This window comes from Pteropus vampyrus, unplaced genomic scaffold, assembly GCF_000151845.1.
Source record: "Pteropus vampyrus isolate Shadow unplaced genomic scaffold, Pvam_2.0 Scaffold171, whole genome shotgun sequence".
Classification (NCBI taxonomy): domain Eukaryota; kingdom Metazoa; phylum Chordata; class Mammalia; order Chiroptera; family Pteropodidae; genus Pteropus; species Pteropus vampyrus.
Window position 1 is genome coordinate 18,098 of NW_011888952.1, and position 8,157 is coordinate 26,254.

The window sequence follows — 8,157 nt, forward strand, 5'->3', positions numbered from 1 at the left end:
CAAAAAAATTGTTCAAACAGAGGCAGGAAATTATGTTTGGCCTAGAATTGCTTAATATAGGGAAGAGTAAAATACGGTGGTTTTAGCTCTCTCTTTATCTTTTAAAACGTCAAGAAAAAATAACATCAACAAAATCATGTCTATCACAACTGTTGGGAGACAACTTGCTATGGATCTCTTGCATTACTGCAAGACTTGCAGATGGAGGCACTGACTATCTTTGTTCTCAACTCTTTTCAGGGATGTCTGTATAGAGAGAAGTCTTGGAAAACAGAGCTAGTGGCTTCTTCTGAAGATGAATCAGGGATTCTCAAGACTCATAGATAATATTAGCAACGAGGTCTTCACTACCTAATTATAGCATTAGACCAAAACATTGGAACATTGACTTGGTTGAGTCACACCTATTGTCATAGAGATCAGATAAAAAGTAAATGCCAAGCCTTACTTAATGGCATGAAACACACCTCTCCCTCTATGTCTCCTTAGCAGCCTTTCTCCCTCCATTCAGAACTCAGGGACTTTACAGTCAAAGATGATTAGAAGTGGGACTAAGGACACTCTGTCATCAAGAGAAATAAAAGTTCACATGCACCTGTCTGAGAATGCTGGGGAATTCTGAGACAAGAGCCCCTGTCAATTACAGCTCTGTTGAATATGGGACCCAAAGTTGTTATCCTACCGACAACTGTGGGAAAAAAATTGCCTTTATTCAGCTACTGGGGTGCAGGCAGAGTTCACAGTGGAGAAGAAAGGTTAATGCAGTCTGTTGTTGGGCTCTTTCGGTCAACTAATTGGATTATTGTTGCTTCTACATATACATGTGTAGTAGGAATTAACGTGTTATTTACAATTGTCTCCTGTCCCATAGTAAGAAATCAATACTTCTAATCAGGAACAGCAACATGTAAGAGTGTTGGAGGAAAAAATGGCCACCCAGTTAGCTTCCCTACAGCCCCCTGGGTGGTCGAACATAATAAGTCTAGAAAGCGAGGAGGAGAAATGAAAAATCACCACTTTAAGGAGAGAGTTAAAGGCAGTAGGGGTGTTAGAAGAAGCTTACAATGAAATCGTAAATGAACTCAATTGTTGCTCCCATCTCCGGCTGTTCTGGACTTTGTGGCTATAACCAAATCCATCGCACAGACCAGCAGCACTTGGTAGGCAGTCTTGAACATAGCAGGATCAGGAAATTTTCATATTCATGTTACAAAGTCTCCACTATATGTTTGCCTTGCTCCCACAGGAGCATCTAAACTACTCTGTTATCAGTCAGCCTTGGGTGGAGCAGGATTTGGCATGAACAGCTCTAACTTCTAATGTTAAAGCTTCATTAGCTAGATAATACTGTTGGATGACAAATAAGAAGCCTAGGTCTCAATGACACTGCCCTTGTTATCACACCTCCTCCAGAAGGTGTCAATGATAAACTCTGACAGAGTTCTTGGCAGGTAAAGTTTCTTGGAACTACGTGAGTGGATTCGCAATGATTAATCCTTCTGGCAGTCAAGGTACAAGGAATGCCTCTCCCCATCTTTCCTCCACCTAAAAGGAAATGAACACCTGACTTAATTCTTTAAGATACTGGGGAAATGCTGTTTCTCACCTGGGTATTCTACTTGGTCCTTTGTATAGACTAAGCCAAGCTTACTTGTTTGTTTGGTTTTTTTTTTTCTTTCTTATTTTTTAAGTATCATCCAAACCAATAGATACAGACCTTCAGAATCCATCCAGCAAGCTGTTAACATCCTCTATATTTGTGGTGCCACAACCCTAGTGTGATCCTGTAGGGCCACACGTCTCGGTGAATGATTCTGCTGTTTGCAGCTTCTCGCAAAGAGAAGCAACCTCTCCTTGGAGGCACCCTTTGAGTTTTGGGCTGGCCTTCCAGACATGGCTACCAATTACTCCAATTTTTTAACAAAGACTATTAGCTTGTTACTTCGTTCTTGTTGCAACTTAACTCCAGACCCAAGGACTTGTTACTCTTTGGCACAGAGTTGCCATTTAGGGGTAAATCAACTTGATTTCTAATCCCATGGTCAGCAAGAAGGATCCAACAAGCCTTACTTGTGAAATGGGTATGTAATATTCAAGAACACAGATGACAGGCTGCCAGTGTTATGCCATCTTTACCTGAAAAATTGGCAACTATCATCCTATGGGGAAATTTATCCCCGAGTGTGCTGCTTGCAGCTAAGCTGCTGAATCATGTAGACTCTCCTCAATTCGCAGAGATTCTCCTAAATTCAAGGCCTGGTTCAATGATGAGTTAGATAAGCTGAAACCTGATGATGTCCATTAAGCTGATATAGCTGTTAAACCTCAGCGCCAGCTAAGCAGGACCAAAATGTGTATGGGTGCTTCCATCACTGGGCAGAAATCAAGGCCATTTTCACAGCTCTGTCCAAGACTTTGCCTAATGAAATTTGTTTTATTTTTACTGACCCTTGGGCTATTGCTGATGGACTGGCTGTCTGACATTTGGAAAACTAGAGATGGCAGATTTAAAACACCTGTTTTGGGGGCCACTGATTGGAGACATTACAGCCGCTAAGCACACTGTCTGGGTTACACATGTAGATGACTATTGTAAGGGAACGGTCTCTGATGAGACTGACTGAAAGCAAACTACTGATCAAGCAACACCCAGATTCCTTTCCTTTCTGTCTGAATTCATCATCACACCAGTCATGGAAACACATCACCAGCATAAACTGGGCTCTAAGTAAACAAGTCTACGTTTCTGATGCAGGGACTACAACTGCTCGCCAGATTTCTGACATATGACAGAAGGTGGCTTGGTTGTCTTGTGTCGAGGAAAGTAGTATCCCCACCTGTCCCTGGCACATTAATTAGATATGATTTTTGAGTCTCCTCTTAGGGCTACCAGTGGTGCCACACTGTTGATATGTTGTGATGATGCTATTTCAGTCTGATCATCCAAGTCAGGCTACAGCTACATCACCCTGGCCCTTGAACTACTGCCATCTTTTCAGTTTTTCAGATCATTCCTCATCTGACAATGCTGCACCTTTTATTACAGATGCCACTGAACACTGAGTTCATGTCAAGTTATTTAATGAGTCTTGCACATTCCTCATCATCCACAGATATGTGTTATTGTTAAGTGATATCACTGTCTCCTCAAAAAATTCGGAGATTTCTGACTATTATTTACTTGAGAGTAAGGCAGTTTTGTCACTGAATATGCTACTTCCAGGAAAGGATCATCTTTCAGTCTACATAATAATGAAATATATAATTCCATCCTGACTATTCCTACATGCAATATTTTCTTCTTCCTCTATGGCAACCCAAGCTGAGCTGGATGGTAGAACTTCCAGGTGTCAGCAGAGTTAAAAAAGGCCTTGGGGATTCAATATTCTGTTCTAGCCACCTACATTTTTTTTTTTGATTGACTCGGTCTTATGCCATAAGGATAGTTATCATTTTGTTGAGTATTCTTGCTGTGTTCCAACAATGGGCATCTATAAGGTTTATGAAAACTACCTTGTCCCTCTTTCATCTGACCTTCAAGAAGAAAGATCTGGGTTAAAGAAAAGGATGAGTGAGGATTGGGCAAAGGTGAATTTATAAATACTAGAATGGTACACACTGATTTTGTGCAGGGAGAGCAACAACTTAGCACCTGAGCCACCTCAGAATAAGGACATATGGGGGAGAGAGAGACATCAATGGCATCTGCCTTTGGAACTACCTCTGGACCTGTCCTCATGAAGGAAAACACCTGGGGCAGGTCTTACAAACCATTGTAAGGACCTTAAATTTAAGTCACTCTTGGGTCTGCCGTTTCCTGTTAGATTGCTTTGACCTATCAGAAGCCACAGAAGTCCCCAGCTCCTGCAGCTCCCACACAAAACACCTGCCAACTACTCTAGATGACTTCTCCACCTCCATTCCTATAACTATCATAGGGTGGATGAGTGTCACCTGACTGATGACATGGTGATTAGGACAAGTTGAACTGACTACTCTCAGAAAGTCCTTAAAAAAAACAAAAATTTGATTTAATCATTCAAACTCAATTGTGAAACTTAGGGCCTACTCCTTAGCTGGGAGATCAGTTTGGATGCTGGATGCACTGTCAATCCACACTTGGCAATTGATGTATATCCAGCACAGGGATGTGTCGGGGGGTGTGGGGGGGTGAGATTCAAGAATTTTTTTAAAAAATTATCTTTCTAGGAGAATCAGCCCACTAGATTTTATTTCTTGTGTTGAAGTCGGTCATTTAAACACCTCCTTCCTAAAAACATGATAACATGCACCCTAGGATTTAAGAGGTCTTTAAGCCTGAGGAAACACTAACAGTCGATCATGTAACCATTAGCCATGGATTTCTCTGCAAAACGAAGCTACACATGGTTTCTTACGGAAGCTTCCTGGAGGGATAACTGACCTGATATTTATAAGATTTGTTAGATGGAACCAGAGCAGGGCTTGTCTAAGAATAATCATTTCTCACTTCTTAGACAATACCCTTCTGTATACTGTGCCCTGTGAATCATCAGGTTTTCCACTGGGAGTCCAGGGCACTGGCTGTTATCCCTAACCTTTACTCTAGTTCTTTCCCCCAGTCTCATGTATTTTTCTCACACATACACACTTATCAATACTCAGCTGATTATTTGGGAGGCACTCTGTGTAGATTTCTGGATGTCTATACCCACTTCATTACTCTGACATGGAAACCACTGTTGCCACCTTGGTCTCTGTGAACTCCCAGCTCACTCTCCTCAAATCAAGAAGTCTGCTGGGATCTGTCTGTATTCCTCATGTGCCATGGCCTGGAAGCTCTCTCAAGGAAGGGAGGTTAGGCAGTCTTGCTGGCTTCTCATCTCTCACAATCACTCTCCTCGTTGCTTGCTGTCTGGTGTCTTAAAATCTGTCGTTTAATATGTTTTAGATATTTTTTGTTTCAGATAGAAGGGTAAATCAAGACTCTGTTCATCTATCTTAGGTGGAAACAAAGCCCCTTTTAATCTTTATGATGGATTTTAGTGTCAGCTGGGCGACTTTTATCAACCAATCAACAAAACAAAACTATTTACTTCTGAATGCAGTTTCATTGAATTTACCAATTCATGGAGAACTGACATCTTTATGAAATTGAGCCTTCCATTTCATTGTGATTTATGCTTCAATTTATTAATGTCCCTTTATCTATTTTAATAGAGTTTGTCATTTTATTTCTAAAAGGTTTATACAGCGTTTGTACAATTTATTTCTGTGTAGCTTACAGTTTCTGTTATTCCTGAGAATAAAATTTTTACTTTTTATTTTATTTCCAGATTGGTTATTTTGATGTAGATCAGAATTATTTTTATTAAATACTGATCTTACGTAGGGCATCCTTGATTAACTATATATTAATTCAATTACTATGTTTTTTATAAGACATAATAGTATCTATTTTTATACTCTCAGGTGTTCTTTTATTTCTACATATTTTTTTCTTTTATTTCCTATTAAGGTAGATATCATTTCATCATTTTCTTGTGAAAATAATTCCTGTAACTTCTCACTTAGAGTATTTTAAATTATTTTATAATATTAATTCTTAAAGGCAAGAACTAATTATGCACTTGTTTATTTTGATGGGTGCTTTTCTAATGTTAGATGCTTTTTCTTACATGTGTAATTTAGAATTTGGGCTTGCAGCATCACTTTGAGTGGGACTGGTTTTATCTTTGGTTTTATGTTTGTTTCCATTCAGCTCTCTGAGGTCCTCAGCCCAGAATCAATGCTTACATGATGATCCCAGATGTCTTGCCCCAGAGTGCTAGTGAAAAAAATCTTGGATCATTTCCCAAGCCAGCAGGATCTATGTCAATTCTTGGTTGAGGATTATAAGCATAAACATATAGGAATAATTATTTCCTACTATATATAACTATAGTCAAATTTCTTCATTTAAATTTAAGTTGCATCTCCAAGGGAAAGCCAGCAATAGAATTTTTTAGGCTTATATCAGGAGCATGTGGGATATAATATTTCCTTATGTTCAAGCAAGTAGTCTTCTCCTATATGTGGGAGACTTTTCTTATTCTGTAGTAATTAAAATATAGTTTGTCATTTTATTTTTAAATAGTGGTTCTCTCTATTTGCATCTAAACATATTGTTCAATGGGCCAGTGGCTTTAACTACCAATAGCTTTGTACTTCTATTTTATTTATGGCCTTCAAATGTATGTACCTTTGAAAAATTATTTTTGATATTTTTCTTTTAATATTATATAATTTTGAAGTAAAAGTTTACTAAAATAGGCAAAAAGAAAATCAAACAGACTTGAATATAAATCACACTTTACACTTATTTATTCATTTATTTACTTAAATCTGATATTCTCCCAGAAATTAAAGTAGCTTAAAAAGATGCATTAAATGCAGCACAAACATAAATTAAAATTGGTGAGGAAAGAGTAAAGGGGGAAAAAAGAAAGAGAAAGAGTAAGAGAAAGAAAGTCGTAGTAAAATGACAAGAGGGAAGAAAATCATGAGTTTAAAAATAAATAGTGTAGTTATCATCGAAGCTTATACAATTCGAATATTCCCTAGCCGTTAGAAAGTAAACGTTAGGATAAATTACACACTTCAAAAGGTCCACTTGAGGCTTCCATTCAGCCTTTCCCCCCATAAAGCCTGTACTCCACAGGTAGGAAACCAATGTGGGCATTCTACCAGCTTCTGAGAATATCTATTCCATTTATGTTCCAGCAATGTGGACATAACCACAGGATGGGTTTGAGGCCCACTTTGCACACTGTGAGATGAATCTGAGCTAAAATTCCATTGGTTGCTTCCATAAGTCACTACTCTGACTGGTGTACCACAGTAGTATTTTGGGTTCTAGAATTCATGTGAGTTCAAAGCCAATGTTTGATGGTTCCCCAAAGATCTTATTTCCTTTTCCACAATGCACTGTTACCCTGGTAAAAGGTAGTAGATCCCTTTGGAGAAGGCCAAGAGAAAGATTAACAGTATAAACGTTTGGCAGTGTTCCAGGGCCCTTGCTCAAAGGGGCATGGTCTCCCCTTCATTCAAAGTGCTCTGGGACTATAAACTGGCTCATCCTGAAAATTACTGAGGGAGGAGTCATGACTTTCTGTTTTTTTTTTATTCTGGACAGATTTTTGTTCTTTTGACCTTGAACTTTTCAGCTTATGCCAATCAAGTTTATTAAGTTTCCTATCTGTTTCCCTTCTAGGAACACCATAATTAATGAGCCAACACCAAAGGGTCTGGTGAGTCAGACCATTCTGATTGCTGCTTTGACTCTGCCGTCCACTACAGTAACCACATCAACTTGCCTTTGATGGTTGAGGACAGCCCCCTGACTCCAGCCACTGAGATCCAATTACTCCCGCTACATTTAAGTTTACCAATTCCGAGACTGCAGTCCCCACAGTAAGATCTGGCCTATTGGAAAGATCCCTCACAGGATTCCGGGCCTCTCCTCAAAAATTTAATTCTCACAATAGTAGTGAAGGTGTGTCTTATGGACCCTTCCGACGTGGGTCGGTAGGTCTTAAATGACAAATTCACTCTAACATATCAGTCTCCCTAAGCCTTTGAATTATTTCTTTCACATTAAACACAGGCTGATCTGGCATTTCTAATTTACTCACTGTGGTCCACTTTTCTGTCCATGTTTCAGACAACCAACCAAAAACAAAAACAGTCAGAGACCTTCCTAACTCCCCAAATTGCAACATTCAATGTAGAATCTCTGCTTAGTGAGCCTGTATCAAAAATTCGGCCTGGTCAAACTTTTTAGGTTCCTTCCATCATTATCCCACATCCTTAATATCCATTCCTATACACATCCCTGGATATCTGTCTATATACATTAGAAAAGACAAGTAGTACTTTTGGAGTGTAACTTACCTCCTTATAGGTCACACACTATTTACTTCTCTTCTAGGGGCTTACTGGGACTCGAGTCTAGTTATAGGTCTAGAAGCAAAGAGGGTGATTGAGGAGGATTCTAAGGAGAATCAGCATTGTCTCGAATGGTAACTGCCTCAGGGATGGCTGCTACCATTTCCCCAGGCAATGCAGAGTGGGGTGGGGAGGCCTCTTCCACTACAAAGAAGACTCATCAGAATTTAGGGATTCCAGGTCTCCAGCTTC